Raw genomic sequence first — 25,771 nt, forward strand, 5'->3', positions numbered from 1 at the left:
TGACTCCAGGTCAGTCAGCAGCACCAAGCCTGGCCTGTTTCCATGGAGACCAGGAAAGGCACCAGAGTGTCTGGGAGGAAAGACGGCTTCCTGTTCAAAACCACAGATAGGATGGCCATAAAGCAGGGTAGTAGAACTGTCGTTATTCCACAGGATCAAATAGGGTTGCTAAGCCCAGGAACCGTCGGGGAGGCCCAATGGATGGGCCACATTTCCCCTGCAGGGCCAACGGCCAAGTGTCCACTGCCCCCTACCATCTTTCAGATAGGGCTTCTTGTAGGAGTATGCTGCTATGCCGGACTATTATTGTCAGTATTCACAGAGTGCAAAGTATATGCTAGTCACTGACCTCAGCGATCTGTAAGATTTATCTCCTTTAATCCTCAGAACAAACTTATGTCTTATACGGCAGCTATTATTATTAACCCCATTTTACAGATGAGGAAACTGAGGCACAGAGAGGTTAAGTATCTTGCCCAAGGTCACACAGTGGAGGAGCCAAGCCTGTATTCAATCCAGGTCATCTGAAACCAGAGCTTATGAAGGTGACCACACCATACAGTGTGTCAGGCCAGGGGAGGCCAGGCACAGAGGTGGTCCGGGAAAGAAGGAAGCTAAGTGCTAGGTACCAGGTCCCGAGTGAACACCTCATTAATACTGGTGTTGAAGAGGCATGGACTTCATGAGGAGGGTGTTACTGGCACTGTTTTACAGATAAGGAGCTGAAAGCCCAGAGAGACAGTGAGTTGCCCAAGCAGCAAAGCCGCGTTTGAACCTAGATGTGTCTACTGCAAAGCCTGGCTCTTCAGTGAGCTCGCCGCCTTATCCTGCTTCCTCAGCAGTTTGTTCCGAGTCTGATCTGTCTTGAGAACCCCACAGCCTGGGGCTCAGGCCTGGAACACACACACTGCGCCTCTGCACCCGCTTTTAGAAATTGTGTATGGGATTCCAGTGGTTCCCACTTGTAGCTACTTTGGGCAAAGGAGAGGAAATGTGGCAGGAAGTGTAGTGACTCTGTATCTTGGTGAGTGGTTTTTTGCCTGAGCTCAGACGCTGCTGGAATGGAGAGTTTTAAAAGGAGAATCATTTTGGAGTAGTTGCATCTCTGTTACTTTTGGGTGAGTTAAAGGAAAAAGGAAGCTCCAGGAGGGACCACATTGGAAATTCCATCTACCCACTCATCCACCCATCCAATCGTTCAGTCATCTCATTATCCAATCATTCATCCATTCATCCATCCACCCACTCATTTTCTGGGCTCCAGTCTTCTGCTAGGCCCTGGAAACAAAACACACAAAACGCCCAAACAAACAAAAAAACAAAAGAGTGAAAACAGCCTCATAGAAAAAATGCTGTTTAGTGACCAGCCTGGCCAAGATGGTGAAACCCTGTCTCTACTAAAAATGTGAACATTAGCCAGGTGTGGTGGCAGGTGGTTGTAATCCCAGCTACTTGGGAGGCTGAGGCAGGAGAATTGCTTGAACCCAGTAGGCAGAAGTTGCAGAAGAACCGAGATAGCGCCACTGCACTCCAGCCTGGGTGACAGAGCGAGACTCTGTCTCAAAAAAAAAAAAAAAAAAAAAAAAAAAAAGAAAAAAAGCTGTTGTTTCATACTTTCCTTCAGCACTTTTTTTTTTTTTTTTTTTTTTTTTTTTTTTTGGAGATGGAGTCTCCCTCTGTCTCCCAGGCTGGAGTGCAGTGGTGCAATCTCAGCTCACTGCAAGCTCTGCCTCCCGGGTTCACGCCATTCTCCTGCCTCAGCCTCCCGAGTAGCTGGGACTACAGGCGCCCGCCACCTCGCCTGGCTAATTTTTTTTTTTTTTTTTTAGTAGAGACGGGGTTTCATCATGTTAACCAGAATGGTCTCTATCTCCTGACCTCGTGATCTGTCTGCCTCAGCCTCCCAAAGTGCTGGGATTACAGGTGTGAGCCACTGCGCCCAGCCAGCACTTTCTATTTTTTACATTTAGAAAAGAGCTTTATTGCGATATAATTCATATAATCATACAGTTCACCCATTTAAAGCATGATTCGATGGCTTTTAGTGTATTCACAGAGCAGTGACATCATCACCACAATCAATTTTTGAACATTTTCATCACCCCAAACAGAAACGCAATACCCATTAGGCAGTCACTCCCTGTACCGCCTTCTCCCACTCCCTTCAATTACTCATCTACTTTCTGCCTCTGTGGATTTGCCTGTTCCGGAGGTTTCATGTAAGTAGAATCATATACTATGTGGCCTTTTGTGTCCGGCTTCTTTCACTGAGCATCATGTGTTGTTGTTATTGTTGTTGTTTTGTTTTGTTTTTTGAGACACTGTCTCCATCTGTCACCCAGGCTGGAGTGCAGCAGTGTGATCTCAGCTCTCTGCAGCTTCCACCTCCTGGGCTCAAGAGATCCTCCCACCTCAGCCTCCTGAGTAACTGGGGCCACAGGCGCACGCCACCAGGCCTGGCTAGAGATGAGGTTTCGCCGTGTGACTCGGGCTGATTGCAAACTCCTGGGCTCAAGCGATCTGCCTGCCTGGGCCTCCCAAAGTGCTGGGATTAGAGGTGTGAACCATTGCACCCAGGCTCACTTACCATTGCATTTTCAATGTTTATTCATTTTGTAGCATGGATCAGTAAATTGTTTCTTTTTATTGCTGAGTGATATTCCATTTTATAGACAGATCACATTTGGTTCATTCATTCATCAGTTGACGGACATTTGGGATGTCTCCTCTTTTAGCTACTATAAATAATGCTGCTGTTAACATTTATGTGTAAGCGTTGTGTGGATGAGTTTTCATTTCTTTTTGGCATTTACCTAGGAGTTGCCTTGCTGAGTCATACAGTAGCTCTGCGTTTAACCTTTTGAGGAACTGCCAAACTATTTTCCACAGCAGCTGCAACATTTAGTACTCCCACCAGCAGTGTAGGAGGGTTCCAGTTTCTCCATATCCTCACCAACACTTGTTATTGCCCATCTCTCTCTCTCTTTTTTTTTTTCTTTCCTGAGACAGAGTCTGTCTCTGTCACCCAGGCTGGAGTGCAGTGACACGATCTCGGCTCACTGCAACCTTTGCCTCCCAGGTTCAAGTGATTCTCCTGCCTCAGCCTCCTGAGTAGCTGTGATTACAGGTGCACAACACCATGCCCAGCTAATTTTTATATTTTTAGTAGAGATGGGGTTTCACCATGTTGGCCAGGCTGGTCTCTAACTCCTGACCTCAGGTGATACACCTGCCTCGGTCTTCCAAAGTGCTGGAATTACAAGCATGAACGACCACACCCAGCTATTGTCCATCTTTTAAAATTTAGCCATTCTAGCAGGTGTGGAGTGATACCTCATTATGGTTTTAATTTACATTTCCCAGATAGCATCTTTACATGTTATTATCAGCCATTTGTATATTTTCTTTGAAGAAATATCCATTTGGATTCTTTACCCATTGTTAATTGGGTTGTCTTTTCATTATTGAGTTGTAAGAGTTCTTTATAGATTCTAGATACAAGTCCTTTATCAGATACATGATTTGCAAATATTCTTTCCCATTCTGTAGCTCCAGTTCCTTCTCATTGTTTTGTTTTATTTTTGATTTTTAAAGCATACATCCTCATGCTAAGATATTTGAAAAAGGCAAAAATGTACAAAGAGATGGAAAAAGAACCGCCCAGAGACCACTATGATTAATATTTAATCTTTTTTATTTGCCTTTTAAATAAACTTAATTGTTATTTATTTTTTTATAGGTAATATGTGCACTGCTGCAGAATTCTAAAAGTCTAAAATCAGAGATTCAGTGAGTCTCCCAAGCAGGAAAGCTGCATTTTCAATCTGAATAGGTCCACTGCAAAGCCTGGCTTTCTCAGTGCCTCTGCCACCATATCCTGCTTCCTCCAAAGTTTCTTTCAAGTCTGATCTGTCTTGAAAGCCCCAGTGCCTGCAGCCCCTGTCACTCAAACTCCTCCTGGGGACTGCTACTGTTGCCACTTTCTAGACGATCTTCCAAGGATAGCTTGTAGCTTGTACATATGGACATATACTTGTCAAATTTCCCTTAAATTGTATGTTACCCATTCCACTGAGCTTGTCAGTAGCTCCTTTCCAGTCTTGTAGCTATGCAGAGTTTTCTTTCTATAGTTAAGAATACAATGTATCTGTCAGTTGTGGGAGGCATAGCAGGAATTCATTCTAGTGTTAGGAAGAACAAGGAATTTATTAAAGGATATTAGGTGGCTTGGAGAATCTGGAGGAGGGCAGAGATCCAGGTCTGGAGTCTACAGAGCCAGAAACAAAGCACAACCACAGGTGGGATTGCTACAGTAGAGCAGTGCCCACTGCCAGGACTGGGCACAGAGCATGGCTGGTTCTGCTGGGCTCAGGGTGTGGCACCCTCTGGTTCTCTGCCTCCAGATACCAGGTGTTTCTGCCTCTACCTTTGCCAGGTATGTACCCTCTGACACCTGCTTCTCTTGTTGGTGGCTTTTGAACACAAGCCTGATGCTGGTGTGTCTGACTCTGGGGCAGAGCTGACTGTCCCTACCCAAGCTGCAAGGGAGTCTGGGAAAACAAGATCTGGCTTTTTCTTTGGCAAGGTGTGGCTTCATATGGAGAGGCAGTCAAACATAGGAGGGCAAATTTTGATGGGCACCCAAAAAGAATGGCAGAGCCCAGTAGATAATACTTAAATGGGCTGGGCACAATGGCAAATGCCTATAATCCCAACACTTTGGGAGGTCAAGGTGGGAGGATCACTTGAGGCCAGGAGTTCAAGACCAGCCTGGGCAACATAGGGAGACCCCGTCTCTACCCCCCCCCAAAAAAAAAAAATTAGCTGAGCATGGTGGCATGTACCTATAATCCCCACACTTTGGGAGGCTAAGGCAGGAGGCTCACCTCTGGCTAGGAGCTCAAGGCCAGCCTGTGCAATATAGTGAGACACCTGGCTTAAAATTTTTGTTTGTTTGTTTGAGACAGGGTTTCACTGTGTCACTCAGGCTAGAGTGCAGTGGCGTGATCTCAGCTCATGGCAACATCGACCTCCTGGGGTCATGTGATTCTCCTGCTCCTCAGTAGCTGGGACTACAGGTGCACACCACCACACCTGGCTAATTTTTGTATTTTTTTTATAGTAACAAGGTTTCACTATGTTGCCCAGGCTGGTCTCAAACTCCTGGGCTCAAGTGATCCTCCTACCTTAGCCTCCCAAAGTGCTGGCCTTACAGGCATGAGCCACTTGCACCCAGCTACAAAAACATTTTTAAAGTTAGCTGGGTGTGGTTGTGCATACCTGTAGTCCTAGCTACTCAGAAGGCTGAAGCAGGAGGATCTCTTAAACCCAGGAGTTCAAGGATGCAGTGAGCTATGATCAAGCCACGACACTCCAGCCTGGGCAACAGGGCCAGACCCTGTCTTTAAAATAATAATAATAATGATAATACTTAAATGTAAGTGTATTGTAATTATGAAAGTATAATGCTTCTGATTATAACAGCAGTACATGGGTGAGAGGTGACATGTTGTAATGGTTAAGCTTGGGCAGCCTGGGAGCTGACTGCCTGGGTTAGAGTCACATCTGTATCCCTCAGCTAACCTTTCGAACTTGAGCACGGCTTGAACTTCATTACGCCCCAGTTTCCTCGTTTGTAAAATGGGGATCACAATAGAACATCCCTCATGGGTTGGGTTGAGGTTGGGATGAGTTAACAGATGTAAGGCTTAGAACTGTATCTAGCTCATTGTATTTGCTATGTAGTTGTTTGCTCTTTTCATTTTTCCAATCTTTTATTACAAAAATTTTAAAACATACAGAAAAGTAAAAAGGGTTGTATAGCAAGCATCCATCTAGCCACTACCTAAGATTTCACCCTGAACATTTACTCTTTCTTTTCTTTTCTTTTTCTTTTTCTTTTTTTTTTTTTTTTGAGAGATGGAGTCTTGTTCTGTCACCTAGGCTGGAGTGCAGTGGTGTGATCTTGGCTCACTGTAACCTCTGCCTCCTGGGTTCAAGCAATTCTCCTGCCTCAGCTTCCCAAGTAGTTGGGACTACAGGCATGCACCACCATGCCCAGCTACTTTTTGTATTTTTTAGTAGAGATGGAGTTTCACTATATGTTGGCTAGGCTGGTATCGAACTCCTGACCTCAGCTGATCTGTGCACCTTGTCCTCCCAAAGTGCTGGGATTACAGGCATGAGCCACCGCGTGTGGTCCCTGAACATTTACTCTGTTTTATCACATCTGTCTATGCCTCTTTCCAATTATTAATACATGTTAATTTTAATGCATTTCAAAGTAATGGCAAATGCATACATACGTTGCTATTATGTTTTTAAAAAGAAGTTGTCAGCTGTTAAACAAAATGGTCTGGGCATGGTGAGTCGCGCCTGTAATACCAGCACTTTGAAAGGCCAAGATGGGCAGATCACCTGAGGTCAGGAGTTCAAGACCAGCCTGACAAACATGGGAAAATCCTGTCTCTACTACAAACACAAAAACTAGCCTGTTGTGATGGCATGCTCCTGTAGTCCCAGCTATTGGGGAGGCTAAGGCATGAGAATCGCTTGATCCTGGTAGGTGGAGGTTACAGTGAACCGAGATTGTGCCACTGCACGCCAGCCTGGGCATTAGAGTGAGACTCCATTTAAAAAAAAAAAAAGTATATAAAATTGTCTTTTTTTTCCTTTAACATAAGGAACAGAGTCCTATAGGATGAAACAGAATCATTAGGTTGAGGGGAGAGTGAAAAGGCAGGCCAGGGACTTCCTGACAATGGGAACAGCCTGGGCAAAAGAATGCCCCACTGCGATTTCCCCCCAAACCCCCAAGCCTGGCTGATCAGGCAGAGCCCCTTCAAATGGGCATTAAAAATACTTGCTAATCTGAAGGTTTTGGGTGGCTAAGGCAGGACGATCATTTGAGGCCAGGAGTTTAAGATCAGCCTTGGCAACATAGTGAAACCTCATCTCTACAAACAAATTTTTAATTAGCGGGAATGGTGGCACATGCCTGTAGTCCCAGCTACTGAGGAGGCTGAGGCAGGAGGATCCCTTAAGCCCAGGAGTTCGAAGCTGCAGTGAGCTATGATCATGCCACTGTACTCTAGCCTGGGCAACAGAGTGAGACCCTGTCTCTTAAAAAAATTAAATCAACAACAAAAAAAATACAAAAGATAAAAATACTTGCATATTCAGATTTGATTTAGAGGAGACTGAAAAATAGGCCTTATAGAAGGCAAAGAAGGAAAGTTCCGGATGGGAGAACCCAGCCTTTCCTCCACTGCCCCAGATGATTTTGCTATAGCCCAGATTTGCAAGCTCCACTCAGCAAAATAATCTCCCTGTATCAGCCATCATTTGCTGCATAACAGATGACTCCAAAATGTAGTGGCCTAAAGCAACAATAACTCAGATTTTCTCCTGGTTTCTGTGGGTCGGGCATTTGGGAATGGCTGGGAAGTTCCAGCTCTCTGCAGGGTCTCTCATCCACCTGCAGGTGGGTGCCGACCTGGGCTGGGGCCATCTCCAAGGTGTCCTCACTCTCACAACCTGTGCGTGGGCTGGGATGACTTGAGCAGAGGTGAGCTTTACTGGTGGGGCTCCCTGGGCACCTCTCCAGCATGGTGAGGTCGGGGCGGCTTGTCTTCTAACGCCATCTTGGGGCTCCTAAGGTGTATGCCTCAAGCTAGGCAAAAGCTGTCACACATTGTCCCTTCTGCTACATTCTGTTGAGGCAGCTATAAAACGTTACAAAGGGGGCGGGGTGTTGTGGCTCACGCCTGTAATCCCAGCACTTTGGGAGGCCGAGGTGGGCGGATCACCTGAGGTCTGGAGTTCAAGACCAGCCTGGCCAACAGGGCGAAACCCTGTCTCTACTAAAAATGCAAAAATTAGCTGGGTGTGGTGGCAGGCACTTGTAATCTCAGCTACTTGGGAGGCTGAGGCACGAGAATTGCTTGAACCCAGGAGGTGGAGGTTTCCGTGAGCCGAGATTGTGCCATTGCACTCCAGCCTGGTGACAGAGAGAGACTCTGTCTTAAAAAAAAAAAAAACAAGTTACGTAGTTCTGAGGGTGGTTGCAGTGGTTCAAGCCTGTAATCCCAGCACTTTGGGAGGCTGAGGCAGGAGGATTGCTTAAGCCCAGGAGTTCGAGACCAGTCTGGGCAACATGATGAGACCCCATTTCTACAAAAAAATTAAAAAATTAGCTAGGTGTGATGGTGTGAGCCTGTATCCCTAGCTACTCGGGAGGTTGATTGGGAGGACTGCTGGAGCCCAGGAGGTCGAGGCTGGAGTGAGTTGTGATTGAGCCACGTGTACTTCAGTCTGGGGGACAGAGTGAGATCCTGTCTCAAAATAAATAAATACATAATGAAAAGCAAGAAGTTACAAAGATCTGGCAGGTTCAAAGGAAGAAAATCCAGACCCCATCTCTCCATGGATGAATGTCAATGTTGCACTGTGGAAGGGCATGTGGGATGGAGGAAGAATCAGGGGATGTGTCTTTGGAAAGTGCAATTGTTCACAGCTGGTGTCTGAATAGACTCACTCTCCTCAAAGACACTTTTGCCACACCGATCGCTGGCCAAGCATGCCCCGTGCAGGTCTCACCCTCCAGCCCATGCAGTTGTCTTTCAGCCACAGGCTGAACACTGGCCATCCCAGCTGTGTCAGAGGCCTTTGGCAAGCCTAATTTTCTCCATCTTGTTTATTACCTTGTGGATGAGGTTGAACAGTGTCCCCCAAATTTATGTCCACCTGGAACCTCAGAACACGGCCATATTTGGAAAGAGGGTCTTTGCAGATGTAATCAAGTTAAGATGCGGTCATATTGCATTAGGGTGCATCCTAAATTGATGAGGCTGGGCGTGATGGCTCAATCCTGTAATCCCAGTACTTTGGGAGGCCGAAGTGGGCACATCACTTGAGCTCAGGAGTTCAAGATCAGCCTGGACAACATGATGAGACCCTGTCTCTATAAAAAATTAGCCGGTGTGCACCTGTGGTCCCAGCTACTCGGGAGGCTGAGGTGGTAGGATCGGTTGAGCCTAGAGGTGAAGGCTGCAGTGAACCGTGATCACCCTACTGCACTCCAGCCTGGGTGACAGAGTGAGACGAGACCCTGTCCCCCCCCAAAAAATAAATAAAAAATAAATCAGTGACTAGTGTGTCATAAGAAGAGGGACATTTGGACACAGAGACATACATAGAGGGAAGATGATATGAAGACAACACGGGGACACAGGGAGAGCACCATGTGACACTTGAGGCAGAGGCTGGAGAGAGGTATCTACAAACCAGAGTACACAAAGGATTCGCAACCACCCAAAGCTGGGAGAGAGGCATGGGACCATCTCCCGCAGAGCCTCCAGAAGAAACCAACCATGCTGGTCGGGTGTGGTGGCTCATGCGTGTAATTCCAGCACTTTGGGAGGCCAAGGAGGGCAGATCACTTGAGGTCAGGAGTTCGAGACCAGCCTGGGCAACATGGTGAAACCCTGTCTCTACATAAAATACAAAAATTAGCTGAGTGTGGTGATGGGCACCTGTAATCCCAAACCCGGGAGGCTGAGGCAGGAGAATCGCTTGGACCCGAGAAGCAGAGGTTGCAGTGAGCCGAGATGGTGCTAGTGCCCTCCAGCCTGGGTGACAGAGTGAGAGTCTGTCTCAATAAATAAATAAACAAGAAACCAACCCTGCTGACCCCAGGGTCTCAGACTTTTAGCGGCCACAATGGGGAGTTATGGTGTTTGTTATAGCAGCCCTGGGAAACTGACGCATGTTTTCAATGACGTTTTGGCCCCTTCTGAGTGGCGGTCTGGATGGCTGGTTGACAGCTAACTTCAGACCCGATGCAAAAGCTCAGTCTATGAAGGAAAGTCTCCTGTGGACAGCTGCTGTGTAGACAAGATGGGTTACCTACTAGGAAAGGGTCCTGGGGGCCCCCACAGGGTGCTTACTCTGTTGACGGGGGACCCAGGTGACAGATGCAGGCATTTGCTATGAGTCACAAGACACTGATGTGTGTTTGCTTAGTTGGGTATTTTTTTGCTTTTTATTTTTTAATTTTGTAAATGAGGCTTAGCCTTCCCAGGTGTGTCCTACCTCTTCTGTCTCCTGTCTCCCATCTTTGTGTCCTGTCTCCCGGAGCTGGTGTGATTTTGTCAACATGGGCACTGTTTATGATGGCAACAGCTGTGACCTTTAGAGCTAAGAGGAAAGCTGCCTTTCTCTCCAAGTGGGGTCATAAACTGTTATTCACCAAAACATGGGGGAGGCAGAGGAGGGAAACATAGCCACTCCTAGGGGAAACCAGTCTGTTTCTCCTCTGCAGGGCTGGAGACACAGGGGGGTCCCTGGCTGTGCCTCAGACCCTGCCCTCAAGCTCTGCACCATTCTGTAACCCTCAAAAGCAATCAGGCCTCTGTACTTGCTGAGCCCACTGCCTGAGAAGTTCATTTTCCAGGCCCTCACTTAGCCAGCCTCTCCTCCATCTCCTCCTCCTCAGGTCACCCTCCTCCAAGGAACCTTTGTGACCACCACACGCAAACCCAGCCCTTCCTCCCCAGTTATGTTCATCTGCTCTGCTAACGTGCTCACCCCACTGGAAATGATCTTGTTTATGTGTTTCCTTGTCTATGGTCTGTCTTCCCCAGTACAATAGAAGAGCCATTGGTATTTTGTCTTTTTTTTTTTCCTCCTTGTCCATTCTTGTACCCTCAGCTTCTAGAACATTTCCTGGAACACAGCAAGTGTTCAGTTATTGTTCATAGAGTGACAAATGTCTCATCCAAGAATGTATGATCACAGGGAAGAATGACTTGAATTGGTCTTGACGTCAACCTGCTTCCAGCCTGGTTCCCTTCTCCCACCTCCCTACAGCCCACAGAAGAACTTTCCCAAACCAGAAGTCTGTCCAGGTCATTCTTCTGCTCTAAGGCTTTCAGTAGCTCCCCCTTATCCCCAGAAGAAAGTCCAAATGCCTTATCAAGTCTCAAGGGACTCTGGGTGAGCCCTGCTTTCCTTGCTAGTCACTCATGCACAGCTGAGTCCTGCCTCTGAGTGGATGTCATTCATGCTGTTCCCATTGCCTGGATTCCTGCTCTTCTCCACCTCATTCAACTGATAAACTCTTGTTTTTTTTTTTTTATTTTTTATTATTTATTTATTTATTTATTTTTGAGACTGAGTCTCGATCTATCACTCAGGCTGGAGTGCAGTGGCGTGATCTTGGCTCACTGCAACCTCTGCCTCCTGGGTTCAAGAGATTCTCGTGCCTCAGCCTCCCCAGTAGCTGGGATTACAGGTGCGTGCCAACATGCACAGCTAAGTTTTGTATTTTTAGTAGAGACGGGGTTTCACCATATTGGCCAGGCTGTTCTCGAACTCCTGACCTCAAGTGATCCCCCACCTTGGCCTACCAAAGTGCTGGAATTACAGGCGTGAACCACTGGGCCTGGCCTCAACTGATAAACTCTTGTCCTTTTACTAGGCTCAGTTTAAGGACCATCACCTCCAGGAAGCCTTCCCAACCGGCACTTATCATTTCTTCTCCTTCTCTTTGGGATTATCACTTGTATTGTAATCAAATCTTGTTTTTTTCTTTAAAAAATATTATTTGCCTTCAGTAAAATTCACCTGTTTTGATATACAGTTCTGAGGTTTTTTTTTTTTTTTTTTAGTTCTATGAGTTTTGACAAATGTATAAAGTTGTAATCTCCAACACAATCAAAATATAAAACAATTTCCTCACTCTTTCCGAATTCCCTTATGCTCTTTTGTATCCAACAACTCTTCCCACTCCAGCCCCTAGCAACCATGGTTTTGCTTTCTGTCTGTATAACATTGCCTCTTCCAGAATGTCATATGTAAAATCATGCTGTTTATAACCTTTAATGCTGGTGTCTTTTTTAAGGGGTTGCGGGGGGACAAAGTTTCGTTCTTGTTGCACAGGCTGGAGCACAATGGCACAATCTCGGCTCACTGCAACCTCTCCCTCCCGGGTTCAAGTGATTCTCCTTCCTCAGCCTCCTGAGGAGCTGGGATTACAGGCGCCCACCACCATGCCCAGCTGATTTTTGTATATTTAGTAGAGATGGGGTTTCACCATGTTGACCAGGCTGGTCTTGAACTTCTGACCTCAGGTGATCCACCCACCTCAGCCTCCCAAAATGCTAGGATTACAGGCGTAAGCCACCATGCCCGGCCTAATGCTGGCGTCTTTCACTCGGCTTACAGTCATGTGTTTGAGATTCAGCCTTGGTTTTGTGTGTATCAATAATTACTTTTTATAGCCGAGAGCTACTTCACTGTATGAATGTTTATCCAGTCACAAATGAAAGACATTTGGGTTGGTTCCAGTTTACAGTGGTTATGAACGAAACTACTATAAACATTAGTGTTTTTCTGTGGACATATGTTTTCATATCTCTTAGGTAAATACAGGTGAGTTTGCTGGGTCATATGGTAAGTGAGTGTTTAACTTGTTAAAGAAACTGCCCAGCTGTTTTCCAATGAGGCTGCACTGTTTTGCATTTCCACCAGTTGCTCCACATCCTCACCAGCACTCGGTGTTATGGTCAGGTTTTTTTTTTTTTTTTTTTTTTTTTTTTTTTTTTTTTTTTTCCGAGACAGAGTTTTGCTCTGTCGCCCAGGCTGGAGTGCAATGGCACGATCTCAGCTCACTGCAACTTCTGCCTCCTGGGTTCAAGTGATTCTGCTTCCTCATCCTTCTGAGTAGCTGGGATTACAGGTATCCCCCACCACACCTGGGAAATGTTTTGTATTTTTAGTAGAGACGGGGTTTCACCATGTTGGCCTCAACTCCTGGTCTCAAACTCCTGACCTCAGGTGATTTACCCGCCTCGGCCTCCCAGAGTGCTGGGATTACAGCCATGAGCCACTGCACCAGCCTATCATCAGTTGTTTTTATTTTAACCATTTTAATAGGTGTGTATTTTTTTTTAACCAGTTGGTCTTCCCCAGCAGCCTGTAAATCCTGACACAGAATAAATCTTTCATCTCCTATCCTCAGCCTGTAGTAGTGACTGACATGTGGTAGGTGCTCAAGAAATGCTGTGGGCTGACTGAATGAGTCCATTCACTGAATGAATGAATTTCTTGACTACATGCATGAGGGATCTATTGACATAGCGCTTAAGGTAAGTTTATTCCAGATGCCATGTGAGTTTCTCCGCTCCCCCACAAAGGAACTCATTATGAGTAATGAGGTGGTCTTTCTGAAATGGTTGCTGCAGGTAAAACCCCCTTACCATTAAGGCTAATATCTTCCTATATCTGCCCAAAGTGCGAAGACTGCTTCTACCTCTGAACAGGCTTGCATGGGTTTCTTCCTTGTTGTTTCAATGAAAGGCACTGGTGCCCATACTAGAGGGTGCAAGAGAATGATAGCGGTGGGGGGCAGTTAAAAGGAGATCCCCAGGCCCTGCCCCCAGGTTCTGATTCAGTAGGGCCAATAACTCTGGGTGCATCTCAGACTTTCTTAAGGCCCCCCAGGAGAGCTGAGAGTCCTCTGTAGAAGTGTAAGTAACCCTGGGTCTTGAAAAAGGCATGGAGCTTCAGATTCTAGTTCTGTCACCACTGGTGGTTCACTCCCGCCGGTCACTTAATGCCTCAGAGCCTCAGTTTTCTTATCTGTAAAACTATCTTGAAAGTAAAGCAGCTTCCCAATCTCATTGTGAGGATGAAATACATTCACTGCATGAAGGGCCCTGATGGAAGGTAGATACTCAATAAATGTTGTAGATTTTGGTAAGCCAAAAAGATTCCAAATGCTTTCTCTCCACCCCCTTCGCTAACTGCCTTGTATTTTAATTTTTATTGATGCATAACAATGCAGAGAAGTGTGCAGTTCGCTGGATCTTCACACACCGAACACACCCACGCCCACATAACCCACACCCCAGCCGAGAAACCAGCACCCTGAGGACTTGCCTGGGCGTGCTGCTCATCACCCCCTTCCCAAGGGTGACTTCCAGCGGCCTTGTTTTTGAAAGTTTTAGTTTTCTCCTGACTTCCAGCGGCCTTGTTTTTGAAACAGTTTTAGTTTTCTATGACAACTAAGACATGCATAGTAAAGAATATTGAGAAAACACTGATAGGAGGAAAAAATCAGAGACATGTTAACATATTGAACAGCCTTTAAAAAATATTAATTTTTTGGCCTGGCGTGGTAGTGCATGCCTGTAATCCCAGCCCTTTGGGAGGCTGAGGTGGATGAATCGTTTGAGCTCAGGAGTTCGGGACCAGCCTGGGTAACACGATGAAAACTTGTCTCTGCAAAAACATACAAAAATCTAGCCAGGCATGGTGATGTGTGCCTGTAGTCCCAACTACTTGGGAGGCTGAGGTGGGAGGATTGCATGAGCCCAGGGAGGGGGCAAAGGTTGCAGTGAGCTGCGATTGCGCCGCTGCCCTCCTACTTGGGCTACAGAGTGAGACCCTGTCTCAAAATAATAATACTAACTTTTTGTTGCGGTATAACATGCATCAAATGGCCCAGATCAGGCTGGGCATGGTGGCTTATGCCTGTAATCCCAGCACTTTGGGAGGCCGAGGCGGGTGGATCACGAGGTCAGGAGATTGAAACCATCCTGGCTAACACGGTGAAACCCTGTCTCTACTAAAAATACAAAAAATTAGCTGGGCATGGTGGCGGGTGCCTGTGGTCCCAGCTACTCGGGAGGCTGAGGCAGGAGAATGGTGTGAACCCAGGAGGCGGAGGTTGCAGTGAGCCGAGATTGTGCCACTGCACTCCAGCCTGGGCGACAGAGCGAGACTCCATCTCACACACACACACACACACACACACACACACAAGGCCCGGATCAGAAATACAGAGCTCAGTACATTTTCATAAAGTGACTAACCCATGTGACCACAAGATCAAAACCTAGAACATCACAGCCCTTAAGGTCCTTCCTTCTGCTGCCTCCGAGGCAGTGAGACTCACTCTTCTGCCTTCTTTTTGTGTGTGAGACAAACTCTCTGTTGCTCGGGCTGGAGTTTGGTGGTGTTGTCGTAGCTCCCTGCAGCCTTAAACGCCTGTGTTCAAGTGATCCTCCCATCTCAGCCTCCCAAGTAGCCAGGACTATTCTGACTTCAAAAAGCACTGATGAATTTTGTGAAACACAGCCTTGTTTTAGACAGAGCTTCTCTCTCCCTGGTGCTGTTGGAGAACTCTTGCTCATCCCTCAGGACCCAGTTCTGAGGTTACCTCCTCTGAGAAGTCTTCCCAGCTCCGTGAGGCAGAGGATTAGCCCTTGCCTGATTCGTCCCTCTAATTCCGCTCTTGCCGTTCTGTGAGAGTAAGTGCCTCTTCCTGCTGTCTCCGCGTTGACAGGTAAATAGGTCTATTTTCCTAATATAGGGTATAGTGGGTTGAATTGTGACCCCCCGCCCCCCAAACAACAACAACAAATAAAACTAAGTCCTAAACCATGTACCTGTGAATGTAATCTTACTTGGAAATAAGGTTTGTTTGCCTGTTTGTTTTTTGAGATGGAGAGTCTCTGTTGCCCAGGCTGGAGTGCAGGGGCAGGATGTCTACTCACTGCAACCTCTGCCTCCCAGGCTCAAATGATTCTCCTGCCTCAGCCTCCCAAGTAGCTGGGACTACAGGCTGTGCCACTACGTCTGGCTACTTTTTGTATTTTTAGTAAAGATGGGGTTTCACCATGTTGGCCAGCGTGGTCTTAAACTCCCGACCTTAAACGATCCACCTGCCTTGGCCTCCCACAGTGCTGGGATTATAGGTGTGAGCCACTGGTGCAAGGCTGGAAATAGGGCCTTGATAGAGGTAATGAAGTTAGGGATCTCAAGATGAGATCATCCTGGATTCAGGGTGGACACTAAATGGGAGGACTGGTGTTCTTACCAGAGAAAGGAGAGGGCTGTTTGAGACAGAGAGCAGAGGGCCATGAGAAGACAGAGGCAGAGCTAGAGTGATGCAGCTCCAAGGCAAGGAGCACAGGATCACCACCAACCACAGACCCGGGGAGAAAGGCATGGGGCGGATTCTCACCTAGGGCTTAAGGAGGGAACCAGTGCTGCTGCTGGCACCTTGCGTTCAGACTTCTGGCCTCCAGAACTGTGAGATGATATATTTCCATTTTTTTTTGTAAGTCACCCAGTTGATGATAATTTGTTACATCAGCCTTTGACAGGAAGACACGAGGCCTGGTATTAAATAAGGGCTCAGTGTTTGTTGAATGAATGAAAGGGGCCAGGCACGGTGGCTCACGCCTGTAATCACAGCACATTGGGAGGCCGAGGTGGGTGGATCACCTGAGGTCAGGAGTTCAAGACCAGCCTGGTCAACATGGCAAAACCCTATCTCTACTAAAAATACAAAAAAAAAAAAAAAAAAAAAAAAAAGCCAGGCATGATGGTGCACACCTGTAGTCCCAACTACTCAGGATGCTAAGGCACGAGAATCACTTGAGCCCAGGAGGCAGAGGTTGCAGTGAACTGAGCTCCAACTGCTGCACTCCAGCCTGGGCGATTAAAAAAAAAAAAAAAAAAAAAAAAAAAGCGAAACCATTAACATTAAACCAGAGGCTCTACCAAGCTGGCCACAGTTTAAATAGCAGAGGGGCCTGCCTTCCCCCTGCCCCCGGAAGCAGTGAAGCCTAACCCCATTGAAAGCCCGTTCTGGGTGGTACTTCCTGTCACAGAGGCCTGCCAGCCAGCAGCTGGGACTCGGCTCGTCCCCAGGGATGTGTGATTCTCTGAACAATGTTGGGAAAGGAAACTGGGCTCAAGGGCTCCGGGGCGGTTTCTGGTCATTTTGGTTGTGGGGGTAGAGGGGTAGGGTTGGCGAGGTTCCCTGGGGCAGGGCGATGGACCTCAGCCTGGTCACTGCCTTTGGAGGTGTTGGTGGAGGAGGAGAGAGGAGGTCTAGGTTTGAAATAACCCTCTAAGAGTTTTTTTGTTTGTTTGTTTTTGTTTTTGGTCAGGGTCTTACTCTGTTGCTCAGGCTGGAGTGCCGTGGCACATGATCTCGGCTCACTGCCTGCACCCTCTGCCTCCTGGGCTCAAGTGATCCTCCAGCCTCAGCTTCCTGAGTAGCTGGGACTCAGGCACACGCCACCATGCCTGGCTAATTGTTAAAGATTTTTGTAGAGATGGCGGTCTCATCATGGTGCCCAGGCTAGTCTTGAACTCCTGGGCTTAAGTGGTCCACCCTCCTTAGCCTCCCAAATAGCTGAGATTACAGGTATGAGCCAATGTGCCCAGATCACAGATATTTTTCAAAACACCTTTATTGAGATATAATTCACATCCCATGCGACTCATCCATGTAAAGTGTACAGTACAGAGACTTCAGCACATTCACAGGGCTGAGCAGCCATTGTCACAATCAATTTTAGAACCTTCTTATCATCCCAAAGAGCAGCCCTGTACCCCTTATCTGTTACCTTCTGATAGGCCCACTCTCTGCTTTCCTGGTCCTTGGCAACCACTGATCTACATTCTATCTCTATAGATTTGCTGATTCTGGATATGCCAAAGGTGGGTCTTATGATGGGGAAATTAGGTCCAAAGCGGGTGGCTGAGCAACCCACAGTCATACAACTAAGGAAGGCGCAGACCTGGGACTGGAGCCCAGATTCCCTGCTTCCCAATTTCATGCTTTCACAGTAGGTCTTCTTCCCAGTAACAATTCCTAAAAGAGCCAGCCCTGGTTTTGCCCCATGGGGATGAGTGCTTTACCTCCCTCATCTTACAATCCCCCTCAGATGTAGGTACATTTCTGATACCCATAGGTATAATAATGAGGTAACTGATACCCAGAGAGGCTAACGGTCCAATGCACCATGGCCGCCAACAAAGAGAAGAGGGTAATAGGGAAAAGCATTTGCATGCTCAACGACTGGTGAGCAACACAGAATACAAAGAGTCAAGATGATGGAGCTTAAAATGTAATTTTCTTTCAGGTTTTTCTTTCTAACCCACCCACCCCCCTCCTTCTTTCTTTCATAGGAAAAGGAAAAGAAAGATTCCCCCTAGCCTTTGAGGTCACTTGCTGACCCATTTGTGAATCTATGTAGAGTGGCTACAAACACACATCTCCCTGCCTGAATGTCTCTTATTAATCTGGGGATGGGTGGCAGGTCACCATGCCCATGGGCTTTGGCACCAGACAGGCTGAGGTTCAAGTCTTGCCCCCACCACCCACTGACTTAACCCCCTCCAGCCCTCTGACAGCTAACCTGTGACAGGGTCTTTCTACCGCATGTGTCTGAACCCACAGAGTGTTTCTTTCTCTTTTTTTTTTTTTTTGAGACGGAGTCTCTCTCTGTCGCCCAGACTAGAGTACAGTGGCACGATCTCGGCTCACTGCAATCTCCACCTCCTGGATTTACACCATTCTCCTGCCTCAGCCTCCCGAGTAGCTGGCACTACAGGCGCCCACCACCACACCTAGCTAATTTTTTTGTATTTTTAATAGAGACGGGTTTTCGCTGTGTTAGCCAGGATGGTCTTCATCTTCTGACCTCGTGATTCACCTGCCTCGGCCTCCCAAAGTGCTGGGATTACAGGCGTGAGCCACTGTGCCCGGCCCAGAGTGGTTTCTTTCCCTACCTATTTTATTCCTTGAAAAAGAATAAATTCACAGAATGATTCCTTCCCTCCCTATTATCCTTTGGAAAAGAAGTGTCATTTTACACTGGAGTCTTCCCAGAGCAGCGGCTGCCACCTTGAGGATGATGATGATTGTTATTTTTGAGATGGAGTCTTGCTCTATCACCCAGGCTAGAGTGCAGTGGTGCCACCTTGACTCACTGCAACCTCTGCCTCCTGGGTTCAAACGATTCTCCTGCCTCAGCCTCCCAAGTAGCTGAGACTACAGGTGTGTGCCAACATGCCTGGTTAATTTTTGTGGTTTTAGTAGAGAGGGGGTTTTACCATATTGGCCAGGCTCATCGTGGACTCCTGATCTCAGGTGAGCTGCCTGCCTTGGCCTTCCAAAGTGCTGGGATTACAGGCATGAGCCACTGCACCCAGCAGATTATTTTTATTTTGAACAACCAAGTTAGAGTTTGAGAAAGAGATGAGGGCCCCCAGTACTCTCTTTCAATCCACTGATTCCTTCAGTTGTTCACCTGGTGGAGCGGGATTGGGCTGGGAGTTGGTTAGCAAAAAATGAGGCAAGGAAGAAAGGGAATTAAAAACCTGAAAGAAAAGAGAGCAAACTGCCATCTACTATGACCATTATCTCACACACAATGGACATTTTAACTCAAAAATGCTATAGGCTCACAGACATAGATTAAACAGAAACCTGTTCTTCATGTTCTTATTTTTTTGCTTGGTTCCCACAGATGAGAGAAAAATCCAGCCAGAATTGGCATCTGTCAAGATAGGCTTTTAGGAGCCACGGTTCCCTAGAGTGGTCTCCCCACATTCTCGTTTTGTCAGCAAGAGATTTAACCCACTCCCCTATCCATGTAGACTTTGTAATAAATTATACATATATATGACTGTTCAAATATATTATGTACATTATTTAACACATACTAAAACAAAAGTGTGAAAAAGATTGGTTGAAATAAATACAAGCTGAAGTTTTGAAAAAAAAAAAAATTGAGGCAAAGAAATTGTCCCTAGATGTAGCCATTTTTTCCTGGGGAATTGGCCCCCATGACTTCAAGTGACTGATGTCATGAGTACTTCCAAGATCTCTTTTAAAAGTTGATGTGTTAAGTGATCTGTGTTGATGAGCATGGGTGCACACCCTGGTTGGCAGTGCTGAAAGAAATGAATCCACAGATCTTGAGAAGTCAGCAAACGAATCCTGTGGCTTGGGATACAACATTGACAGTGATATTCCTCAATTCAAAAATTCTATAACAGGCTGGGCGCAGTGGCTCATGCCTGTAATCCCAGCACTTTGGGAGGCCAAGGTGGGTGGATCACTTGAGGTCAGGAGTTTGAGACCAGTCTGGCCAACATGGTGAAACCCCATCTCTACTAAAAATACAAAAAATTAGCTGAGCATGATGGCATGCACCTATAATCCCACCTACTCAGGAGGCTGAGGCAGGAGACTCGCTTGAACCTGGGAGGTGGAGGTTGCAGTGAGCCGAGATCGTGCCACTGCACTCCAGCCTGGGCAACAGAGCGGGGCTTCATCTCAAAAAAAACAAAACAAAACAAACCTATAACACACCAGGTGCAGTGGCACAAGCCTGTGATCCCAGTGCTTTGGGAGGTAGAGGCAGGAGGATTGCTTGAGGTCAGGAGTTCAAGACCAGCCTGGGCAACATAGTGAAACCTCCTGTCTAAAAAAGAGAAAATTAGCCAAGTGTGATGTGCATCTGTAGTCCTATCTCTTCAGGAGGTGGAAGTAGGAGGATCGCTTGAGCTCTGGAGTTCAAGGATGCAGTGAGCTATGATGGCACCCCTGCACTCCAGACTGGGTGACAGAGACCCTGCCTCTTTGAAAAAACAGTATAACTCAAGCAACTTAGAAGTGAAATTCAAGTGCCTAACAGCTGACTAGGTGCCTCTGAAGCTGGGTCTAGTCACAACGAAGATACCTCCATTAAAGAGCATAGGAAGGGTTTGAATCAGATAGCTTCATGCAACATACGAATGAAAAAAATAAGTTTCTTAAAGAACATATTAGCTTCTTCTCATGAGATCAGGAAAACGGGACATCAGTTGTCTGGGGTTCTTTGCTCCTGACTCTCTGGGGCTGGCACTGTGTTGATCACGTTTTTCAGCTGGGGAAACCGAGGCTGTTGGTATTTAAGTGGTCTGCCTAAGGTAAAGTGTACTCTGACTCCAGCGCATCCTCAACGAGGGCTTCAAATTAGGGCCATGAATTGGCAATTCCTGGCGGGTGATTGTGAGGAGTATATTTATTTTTATTATTTATTTATTTATTTATTTATTTTTGAGACGGAGTGTCCCTTGGCCACACCCGTCCTAGCTCATTGCTGCATTGAACTCTCCAGCTCAAGCGATCCTCCCGTCTAGGCTTCCCAAAGTGCTGAGATGACAGGCGTGAGCCCGGGCGCCCGACCGGGAGTGTGTTAAGTATACAGCAAACACCTGGACTGCGGCCGGCGCTCCAGGAATGCTGCGATATTGGTGCACTCCCTTTGCACCTGGCCAAGTGGCCTCGGGCAGGTAGCCTCCCCTCGGGCTGCCTCAGTTTCTTCCTTGGCACGCAGAGGCGGGGCTCCAGGCCTGGGCCGCCCCACGGCGGGGAGGGCGCCGGGACGCGGCGCTCGGGGTGCGCTCCGAGAGGCAGATCAGACTGGGCGCGCCAGGGGCGGGGCGGGGCGGAGCGGGGGGGCGGCCCCCGAGGATCACGTGGCGCGGGGCCGCGGCCGAAGCAGAAGTAGCGAGCGCCGGTGGCGGAGGGCGTGAGCCGCGGGGAGTAACCCGAGTCCGGACGCGGGCGGCTGCGCGCGGGACCTCGGAGCCCAAACCCGGGGCAGGCGGGCAGCTGCGCCCGGGCGGCACGGCCAGGTGAGCTGCTCGGCCGCGAGCGAGGCAAGCAGGGCGCCCAGGGACCTGCGCCCGGCGGGGACCGGCGCCCAGGGCGCTGTATCCGAGGGGGTCTGCGCCCTGGCTCAGCCGGAGCGGGCAGGGACGGGGCGCACCCTCCGGGACCCCGGCCCACCGTGCCCGGGTCCGTTTGGTGACGGCAGGGATCCTGGCTCAGCCGCCGGCACTTCCTCACCCGGGGCCAGCGCCACCTCTCCGGTCTGTGCGGTGGGGCGGCCCCAACTTTGAATGGGGACCCGGAGGAAGGTCAGAGGTCGTGCGGGGGCTGGCGTTCAAAACTCCTCTTTCCGAGCGGCTCTACGTGGGGTGGCGCCGTCTCTCTTGACCGCCCCTGTGCCCAGAGCTCTCGGACGCTCGGAGCCACACTTCCCCGTCTCACTTCGGTGGTTGCGGGTGGCGGGTGGGGGCGATACCGCGGGAGGCGCAGTCCTTCCCCGATAGTTTTGGAGAGCTTGCAGGACACTCGCGATGCCCGCTCCACAACTCTCTGCGTAATTATGCGTGTGTCTGTGCGTGTTCCTGGTTATACTTTGGAATCCTAATGAGGGCATTACCTGCACAGCAAGAGTTCAAGTTAAAGATGTGTCCCGTTTGGACAGCGAGCTCCTGGATTCCAGCAGGAGGGTGGGGCGGGGCTCTCTTGGTACCCAAATCTTGAACTAAGGTGAGAAACTATGGGAGGGGGGGTGGTGTTTAAAGGGGTGACATGCTCGAGGGTAACAGGTGGCCTTGTCCATCAGAACTTAATTTGAATTTCAGTTCCATCAGTGTGACCCTGGGCAAATTGAAGAACTTTTTTGAGTCTGTTTCGCCTTCTGGATACTGGAGCCACCCAAGCCTGTTTTCCAGGGCTGTGTCGAGATTATTGCTGTTCCACGAGGTTCGCTGAGAATCGGGGCGTATCCATGGAGAGTCCTCGGGCAGTTCCTGACTCTCTGGTTCAAGGGCATTCTGTGGGGGCATGGGCCCTCGTCCTTAGCTACAGTTCTGTGGGGAAGTGTTAGAGAATTTTGAAGTCTATGCCAGCCTCAAGCAGTTTCTCTTGCAACGGTGTGTGTGCACTCACGTGTATGCCAACTCAGGGCCAATCCTCATTGTGAGCCTCACTGATGTTTAAGTCACCTAATGATGCAGCTGCCACCCCCCACCAGCGACTGGAGTATGGGCAGTTCCTCTGGAAGAGGAAAAGCAGAGACCCCATGAGTAGCTGTTTTGCACTCATTCGGTAGAGTCAGTGAAAAACTGCTGGTGAAAAAACTTGTGAAAACACTTCTTGGTTGGGCGCGGTGGCTCACGCCTGTAATCCCAGCACTTTGGGAGGCCGAGGCGGGCGGATCTCTTGAGGTCAGGCGTTCCAGACCAGCCTGGCCAACATGGTGAAACCCCATCTCTACTAAAACTATAAAAATTACCTGGGCCGCGGTGGCTCACGCCTGTAATCCCAGCACTTTGGAAGGCCGAGGCGGGCGGATCACAAGGTCAGCAGATCGAGACCATGGTGAAACCCCGTCTCTACTAAAAATAGAAAAAAATTAGCCGGGCACAGTGGCGGGCGCCTGTAGTCCCAGCTACTGGGGAAGCTGAGGCCGGAGAATGGCGTGAACCCGGGAGGCGGAGCTTGCAGTGAGCCGAGATTGCGCCACTGCACTCCAGCCTGGGCGACAGAGCGAGACTCCGTCTCAAAAAAAAAAAAAAAATTACCTGGGCGTGGTGGGTTGAGCCTGTAATCCCAGCTACTCAGGAGGCTGAGGCAGGAGAATCACTTGAACCCAGGAGATAGAGATTGCAGTGAACCCAGATCGTGCCACTGCACTGCAGCCTGGGTGACAAGAGGGAGACTCCGTCTCAAAACAAACAAACAACAAACAAACGCTTATTAATTTATAAAAGAGCAAGAACACAAAGAGAAAAGTTTTCCCGTTACATCATCACTTTACATGTAAAGTCCAAGTCGTATCCTCTACCCTCACCCAGACTCCAATAAATACTAACCACTCTCCTGGATTTACCAGCAGATTGCCTTTATAAAAATGGAATTGTACTATACTCATACACTTGCAACTATTGTTTGCAACTATTTTTTTCATTGACCTCACAAATCTTTCCAGATCCAATTGCTTATCCATCATCCTCATTCTTTCTGATAGCAACTGAACATTCTTCAATGCATGTGCACCATGGTTTATCCAGGAGGCCCCCCACATTGATGAGCAATTGTTTTCTGTTTTTTTTTTTTTTTGTATTTCTATTGCAAATATTGCTTCCATGATTTTCTGTCATACATATTGCATCTTTATGCATGTCTTTCTGTACATGTACAATTGCAGGATTGAAGCATATGCTTGTTTTGCTTTTTAATAGCTGCTCACAGGTTGCCCTAAAAGAGCAGGGGTTGAATTTACACTCTCACCTCCGGTGGCTGACACCATTCCTTTGAGAATAGTGTATCCCCTCTGATGCCACAGGATGGGTGTCAGGTGCAGTGGGAATGTCCCTTGAACTGTTGGAGGGCCCTTACCACACAAGTATTTGCCTGTGCCCCATTTTAGCAGAATTGTTTTGTGGGATTTTGGATGAAATGCTGTACTGGCTTACCATGCAGAGAGCACTGAAGAGACAAAAACTCCTTTGATTTCTGGTTTGGGGTCCTTATATCTCATTTTATGCCCTTCTAAATAAGTTTATGAAATACAAGAACATGAATGAGCTTTTGAGATACAAGAAAATGTCCTTTAGAAAGACATGAAATGTAAAAATGGCAGAAATCAGTTATTCAAACTCAGCCATGTTTGTATTTACAAAATAAGTGATTTTATAGAATTTCCCATTAAGAATGGGAAACAGGAACAAAAAAGGGATTTCAAGCCTTTTTTTTTTTTTTTTTTTGAAAAAACAACAACAAAAAAGCAGAAGCAAAATGGAAGTTGCTGTGATGGCTGGTGCACTCCCCTGGGGTCAAGGCCTTGGAGACCTCCCTGCCATAGTTGCTAAAGCATGGCACGCCGGAGGCCTGAGCTGGGTGCTGGCAGGATTTGAATGGTGGACTCCAAGAATCTTTTGGGCATGAAGATCTGTTTCCAATTGTATCTCATGAGCTCATTCATGTTCTTGTATCTCATAAGCTTCTTTAGAAGGGCATTTCATGAGTTACAAGAACCCCAAACCAGAAATCAAAGGAGTTTTTGTCTCTTCAGTGCTCTCTGCATGGTAAGCCAGTACAGGATTTCATCCAAAATCCCATAAAACAATTCTGTTAAAATGGGGCACAGGCAAATACTTGAGTGGTAAGGGCCCTCCAATAGTTGAAGGGACATTACTACTGCACCTGACACCACCCTGCAGCAACAGAGGGGATACAGTGTTTTCAAAGGAACGGTGTCAGCCACTGTAAGTAAGAGTGTAAATTCCACCCCTGCTCTTTTAGGGCAACCTGTGAGCAGGTATTAAAAAAAAATTGGTGAGAGGCAGCATGGAAGAGCTGGTGTTTATGGCTGAGCTGATCCACTGGGCTTCCAAGCTGGAAGTAACTGGAACCCTGGGGAAGGTTAAGTCCAAGTCCTTCCCAGATGCACGGCTGGAAAGAACTGAGGAGCCTGGTCCCTTGTCCTGGTTTCTGTCTAATTGAAGGTGTTATAATGGGGCTTGTGTTTCCTACTTATATTCCAGTGGATGATGACCTAGAGACCTGGGAGTGTGGAACTCCAGGATGCGTGGCTGGGGACAGTCAACATAGTGAAGAGCTTTGTGGTTGGCACCTGGGTCAATTCCAGTTTCAGCCACTGTCTATCTGTGTGACCTTGGATAAGTCCCTTAACCTCTTTTGAGAGGGGCAAGTATTGGCAAATCAGTTAATATCTGGCCAAATTCTGCCACAGGGTTCTGGACTGGGGGCTTGGGACTCAGGTGAGGGTTTTGATCTTTGTGCTGCCACTGGTCTACATGACTTTGATCAAGTAATGTGACCTCTTGGGATTTCAGTTTTCCCCTGCACTATTTCCCATTGAGATAAATGAGATGAACCAGACATGACAGGTGCTTGGCGCCCAGGGAGGTGCCCAATAAACGGCTGCTTAACAGGGATAAAGTAGGCCATGGGGGCACCTTGTTCATCCCTTTGTCCTGGGTAATGATCAGGAGGTTATTTTAGGTTTCTCCTGATAAGGTAAGATGCACATTAACTCTCAGCAGGGTTTTTAGCATACTCTGTTCTGCCTCGCGGTCTTTGCTTAAACTTCAAGCC

The 25,771-nt window shown here is 47.7% G+C and overlaps 1 protein-coding gene across 1 annotated transcript in view; it reads left to right on the top strand.

Annotated features, from left to right (window-relative positions):
- The first annotated feature begins 21,324 nt into the window (after positions 1-21,324).
- Positions 21,325-25,771, top strand: part of PLCG2 (phospholipase C gamma 2) — a 190,312-nt gene continuing 185,865 nt past the window's right edge. Inside the window, exon 1 of the mRNA XM_050773193.1 lies at positions 21,325-21,492. The gene's annotated coding sequence lies outside the window, so the exon portion shown is untranslated. The remainder of the gene's footprint in view (positions 21,493-25,771) is intronic.

This window comes from Macaca thibetana, chromosome 20 (assembly GCF_024542745.1).
Source record: "Macaca thibetana thibetana isolate TM-01 chromosome 20, ASM2454274v1, whole genome shotgun sequence".
NCBI classification, from domain to species: Eukaryota; Metazoa; Chordata; class Mammalia; order Primates; family Cercopithecidae; genus Macaca; species Macaca thibetana.